Below are 6,979 nucleotides of genomic sequence, written 5' to 3' on the forward strand. Positions count from 1 at the left end.
TGGTTGTCAGGTATTGTGAAAACGTTATGACTTTTCACGCTACATCTGAGACCCCACAACACCTCTCTAGGGTGGGCTCGAACGACCAATCTTTCGGTTAACAGCTGAACGCGCTAACCATTGCGCCACGGAAGCCCATAAATTAAATGTTCGTCAGGTTTTGTGTAAAAACTTTTACTTTTTTTCGTTACATCTGAGACCTCACAACACCGCTCCCGGGTGGGCTCGAACCACCAACCTATTGGTTAACAGCCGAACGCGCTAACCATTGAGCCACGAAAGCTCAGAAATTAAATGGTTGTCAGGTATTGTGAAAACGTTATGACTTTTCACGCTACATCTGAGACCCCACAACACCTCTCTAGGGTGGGCTCGAACGACCAATCTTTCGGTTAACAGCTGAACGCGCTAACCATTGCGCCACGGAAGCCCAATAATTAAATGTTCGTCAGAATTTGTGGAAAAACTCTTACTTTTTTCGTTACATCTGAGACCTCACAACACCGCCCTCGGGTGGGCTCGAACCACCAACCTTGTGAATAACAGCTGAGCGCGCTAACCATTGCCCTACGAAGGCCCAAAAATTAAATGGTCGTCAGGTATTGTGCAAAAGCTTGACTTTTTACTTCACATCTGAGACGTAACAAACACCGCTCCCGGATGGGCTCGAACCACCAACCTATTGGTTATCAGCCGAACGCGCAAACCATTGAGCCACGGAAGCTCAGAAATTAAATGGTTGTCAAGTATTGTGGAAAAGTTTTGACTTTTTACGCTACATCTGAGACCCCACAACACCTCTCCCGGGTGGTCTCGAACCACCAACCTTTCGGTTAACAGCTGAACGCGCTAACCATTGCGCCACGGAAGCCCATAAATTAAATGTTCGTCAGGTTTTGTGTAAAAACTTTTACTTTTTTTCGTTACATCTGAGACCTCACAACACCGCTCCCGGGTGGGCTCGAACCACCAACCTATTGGTTAACAGCCGAACGCGCTAACCATTGAGCCACGAAAGCTCAGAAATTAAATGGTTGTCAGGTATTGTGAAAACGTTATGACTTTTCACGCTACATCTGAGACCCCACAACACCTCTCTAGGGTGGGCTCGAACGACCAATCTTTCGGTTAACAGCTGAACGCGCTAACCATTGCGCCACGGAAGCCCAATAATAAAATGTTCGTCAGAATTTGTGGAAAAACTCTTACTTTTTTCGTTACATCTGAGACCTTACACCACCGCCCTCGGGTGGGCTCGAACCACCAACCTTGTGAATAACAGCTCAGCGCGCTAACCATTGCCCCACGAAGGCCCAAAAATTAAATGGTCGTCAGGTATTGTGGAATAACTTTGGCTTTGTACGTTACATTTGAGATCCCACAACACCGCTCCCGGGTGGGCTCGAACCACCAACCTATTGGTTAACAGGCGAACGCGCTAAACATTGAGCCGAGAAAGCTCAGAAATTAAATGGTTGTCACGTATTGTGGAAAAGTTTTGACTTTTTACGCTACATCTGAGACCCCACAACACCTCTCTTGGGTGGGCTCGAACCACCAACCTTTCGGTTAACAGCCAAACGTGCTAACCATTGCGCCACGGAAGCCCAAAAATTAAATGGTCGGCAGGTAATGTGGAAAAACTTTGGCTTTTTACGTCACATCTAAGACCTCACAACACCGCTCTCGGATGGGCTCGAACCACCAACCTTTCGATTAACAGCCGAACGCGCTAACCATTGTGCCACGGAAGCCCAAAAATTAAATGGTCGTAAGGTATTGTGGAAAAACTTTCGCTTTTTACGTTACATTTGAGACCCCACAACACCGCTTCCTGGAGGTCTCGAACCACCAACCTATTGGTTAACAGCCGAACGCGCAAACCATTGAGCCACGGAAGCTCAGAAATTAAATGGTTGTCACGTATTGTGGAAAAGTTTTGACTTTTTACGCTACATCTGAGACCCCACAACACCTCTCCCGGGTGGTCTCGAACCACCAACCTTTCGTTTAACAGCTGAACGCGCTAACCATTGCGCCACGGAAGCCCATATATTAAATGTTCGTCAGGTTTTGTGTAAAAACTCTTACTTTTTTTCGTTACATCTGAGACCTCACAACACCGCTCCCGGGTGGGCTCGAACCACCAACCTATTGGTTAACAGCCGAACGCGCTAACCATTGAGCCACGAACTCTCAGAAATTAAATGGTTGTCAGGTATTGTGAAAACGTTATGACTTTTCACGCTACATCTGAGACCCCACAACACCTCTCTAGGGTGGGCTCGAACGACCAATCTTTCGGTTAACAGCTGAACGCGCTAACCATTGCGCCACGGAAGCCCAATAATTAAATGTTCGTCAGAATTTGTGGAAAAACTCTTACTTTTTTCGTTACATCTGAGACCTCACAACACCGCCCTCGGGTGGGCTCGAACCACCAACCTTGTGAATAACAGCTGAGCGCGCTAACCATTGCCCCACGAAGGCCCAAAAATTAAATGGTCGTCAGGTATTGTGCAAAAACCTTGACTTTTTACTTCACATCTGAGACGTAAAAAACACCGCTCTTGGATGGGCTCGATTAACAGCCGAACGCGCAAACCATTGAGCAACGGAAGCTCAGAAATTAAATGGTTGTCAAGTATTGTGGAAAAGTTTTGACTTTTTACGCTACATCTGAGACCCCACAACACCGCTTCCTGGATGTCTCGAACCACCAACCTATTGGTTAACAGCCGAACGCGCAAACCATTGAGCCACGGAAGCTCAGAAATTAAATGGTTGTCAGGTATTGTGAAAACGTTATGACTTTTCACGCTACATCTGAGACCCCACAACACCTCTCTAGGGTGGGCTCGAACGACCAATCTTTCGGTTAACAGCTGAACGCGCTAACCATTGCGCCACGGAAGCCCATAAATTAAATGTTCGTCAGGTTTTGTGTAAAAACTTTTACTTTTTTTCGTTACATCTGAGACCTCACAACACCGCTCCCGGGTGGGCTCGAACCACCAACCTATTGGTTAACAGCCGAACGCGCTAACCATTGAGCCACGAAAGCTCAGAAATTAAATGGTTGTCAGGTATTGTGAAAACGTTATGACTTTTCACGCTACATCTGAGACCCCACAACACCTCTCTAGGGTGGGCTCGAACGACCAATCTTTCAGTTAACAGCTGAACGCGCTAACCATTGCGCCACGGAAGCCCAATAATTAAATGTTCGTCAGAATTTGTGGAAAAACTCTTACTTTTTTCGTTACATCTGAGACCTTACACCACCGCCCTCGGGTGGGCTCGAACCACCAACCTTGTGAATAACAGCTCAGCGCACTAACCATTGCCCCACGAAGGCCCAAAAATTAAATGGTCGTCAGGTATTGTGGAATAACTTTGGCTTTGTACGTTACATTTGAGATCCCACAACACCGCTCCCGGGTGGGCTCGAACCACCAACCTATTGGTTAACAGGCGAACGCGCTAAACATTGAGCCGAGAAAGCTCAGAAATTAAATGGTTGTCACGTATTGTGGAAAAGTTTTGACTTTTTACGCTACATCTGAGACCCCACAACACCTCTCTTGGGTGGGCTCGAACCACCAACCTTTCGGTTAACAGCCGAACGTGCTAACCATTGCGCCACGGAAGCCCAAAAATTAAATGGTCGGCAGGTAATGTGGAAAAACTTTGGCTTTTTACGTCACATCTAAGACCTCACAACACCGCTCTCGGATGGGCTCGAACCACCAACCTTTCGATTAACAGCCGAACGCGCTAACCATTGTGCCACGGAAGCCCAAAAATTAAATGGTCGTAAGGTATTGTGGAAAAACTTTCGCTTTTTACGTTACATTTGAGACCCCACAACACCGCTTCCTGGAGGTCTCGAACCACCAACCTATTGGTTAACAGCCGAACGCGCAAACCATTGAGCCACGGAAGCTCAGAAATTAAATGGTTGTCACGTATTGTGGAAAAGTTTTGACTTTTTACGCTACATCTGAGACCCCACAACACCTCTCCCGGGTGGTCTCGAACCACCAACCTTTCGGTTAACAGCTGAACGCGCTAACCATTGCGCCACGGAAGCCCATAAATTAAATGTTCGTCAGGTTTTGTGTAAAAACTCTTACTTTTTTTCGTTACATCTGAGACCTCACAACACCGCTCCCGGGTGGGCTCGAACCACCAACCTATTGGTTAACAGCCGAACGCGCTAACCATTGAGCCACGAAAGCTCAGAAATTAAATGGTTGTCAGGTATTGTGAAAACGTTATGACTTTTCACGCTACATCTGAGACCCCACAACACCTCTCTAGGGTGGGCTCGAACGACCAACCTTTCGGTTAACAGCCGAACGTGCTAACCATTGCGCCACGGAAGCCCAAAAATTAAATGGTCGGCAGGTAATGTGGAAAAACTTTGGCTTTTTACGTCACATCTAAGACCTCACAACACCGCTCTCGGATGGGCTCGAACCACCAACCTTTCGATTAACAGCCGAACGCGCTAACCATTGTGCCACGGAAGCCCAAAAATTAAATGGTCGTAAGGTATTGTGGAAAAACTTTCGCTTTTTACGTTACATTTGAGACCCCACAACACCGCTTCCTGGAGGTCTCGAACCACCAACCTATTGGTTAACAGCCGAACGCGCAAACCATTGAGCCACGGAAGCTCAGAAATTAAATGGTTGTCACGTATTGTGGAAAAGTTTTGACTTTTTACGCTACATCTGAGACCCCACAACACCTCTCCCGGGTGGTCTCGAACCACCAACCTTTCGGTTAACAGCTGAACGCGCTAACCATTGCGCCACGGAAGCCCATAAATTAAATGTTCGTCAGGTTTTGTGTAAAAACTCTTACTTTTTTTCGTTACATCTGAGACCTCACAACACCGCTCCCGGGTGGGCTCGAACCACCAACCTATTGGTTAACAGCCGAACGCGCTAACCATTGAGCCACGAACTCTCAGAAATTAAATGGTTGTCAGGTATTGTGAAAACGTTATGACTTTTCACGCTACATCTGAGACCCCACAACACCTCTCTAGGGTGGGCTCGAACGACCAATCTTTCGGTTAACAGCTGAACGCGCTAACCATTGCGCCACGGAAGCCCAATAATTAAATGTTCGTCAGAATTTGTGGAAAAACTCTTACTTTTTTCGTTACATCTGAGACCTCACAACACCGCCCTCGGGTGGGCTCGAACCACCAACCTTGTGAATAACAGCTGAGCGCGCTAACCATTGCCCCACGAAGGCCCAAAAATTAAATGGTCGTCAGGTATTGTGCAAAAACCTTGACTTTTTACTTCACATCTGAGACGTAAAAAACACCGCTCTTGGATGGGCTCGATTAACAGCCGAACGCGCAAACCATTGAGCCACGGAAGCTCAGAAATTAAATGGTTGTCAAGTATTGTGGAAAAGTTTTGACTTTTTACGCTACATCTGAGACCCCACAACACCGCTTCCTGGATGTCTCGAACCACCAACCTATTGGTTAACAGCCGAACGCGCAAACCATTGAGCCACGGAAGCTCAGAAATTAAATGGTTGTCAGGTATTGTGAAAACGTTATGACTTTTCACGCTACATCTGAGACCCCACAACACCTCTCTAGGGTGGGCTCGAACGACCAATCTTTCGGTTAACAGCTGAACGCGCTAACCATTGCGCCACGGAAGCCCATAAATTAAATGTTCGTCAGGTTTTGTGTAAAAACTTTTACTTTTTTTCGTTACATCTGAGACCTCACAACACCGCTCCCGGGTGGGCTCGAACCACCAACCTATTGGTTAACAGCCGAACGCGCTAACCATTGAGCCACGAAAGCTCAGAAATTAAATGGTTGTCAGGTATTGTGAAAACGTTATGACTTTTCACGCTACATCTGAGACCCCACAACACCTCTCTAGGGTGGGCTCGAACGACCAATCTTTCAGTTAACAGCTGAACGCGCTAACCATTGCGCCACGGAAGCCCAATAATTAAATGTTCGTCAGAATTTGTGGAAAAACTCTTACTTTTTTCGTTACATCTGAGACCTTACACCACCGCCCTCGGGTGGGCTCGAACCACCAACCTTGTGAATAACAGCTCAGCGCGCTAACCATTGCCCCACGAAGGCCCAAAAATTAAATGGTCGTCAGGTATTGTGGAATAACTTTGGCTTTGTACGTTACATTTGAGATCCCACAACACCGCTCCCGGGTGGGCTCGAACCACCAACCTATTGGTTAACAGGCGAACGCGCTAAACATTGAGCCGAGAAAGCTCAGAAATTAAATGGTTGTCACGTATTGTGGAAAAGTTTTGACTTTTTACGCTACATCTGAGACCCCACAACACCTCTCTTGGGTGGGCTCGAACCACCAACCTTTCGGTTAACAGCCGAACGTGCTAACCATTGCGCCACGGAAGCCCAAAAATTAAATGGTCGGCAGGTAATGTGGAAAAACTTTGGCTTTTTACGTCACATCTAAGACCTCACAACACCGCTCTCGGATGGGCTCGAACCACCAACCTTTCGATTAACAGCCGAACGCGCAAACCATTGAGCCACGGAAGCTCAGAAATTAAATGGTTGTCACGTATTGTGGAAAAGTTTTGACTTTTTACGCTACATCTGAGACCCCACAACACCTCTCCCGGGTGGTCTCGAACCACCAACCTTTCGGTTAACAGCTGAACGCGCTAACCATTGCGCCACGGAAGCCCATAAATTAAATGTTCGTCAGGTTTTGTGTAAAAACTCTTACTTTTTTTCGTTACATCTGAGACCTCACAACACCGCTCCCGGGTGGGCTCGAACCACCAACCTATTGGTTAACAGCCGAACGCGCTAACCATTGAGCCACGAAAGCTCAGAAATTAAATGGTTGTCAGGTATTGTGAAAACGTTATGACTTTTCACGCTACATCTGAGACCCCACAACACCTCTCTAGGGTGGGCTCGAACGACCAACCT

This window comes from Phalangium opilio, unplaced genomic scaffold (genome assembly GCF_054372755.1).
Source record: "Phalangium opilio isolate 3A_F unplaced genomic scaffold, DU_Popi_V2 ptg001421l_1, whole genome shotgun sequence".
NCBI classification, from domain to species: Eukaryota; Metazoa; Arthropoda; class Arachnida; order Opiliones; family Phalangiidae; genus Phalangium; species Phalangium opilio.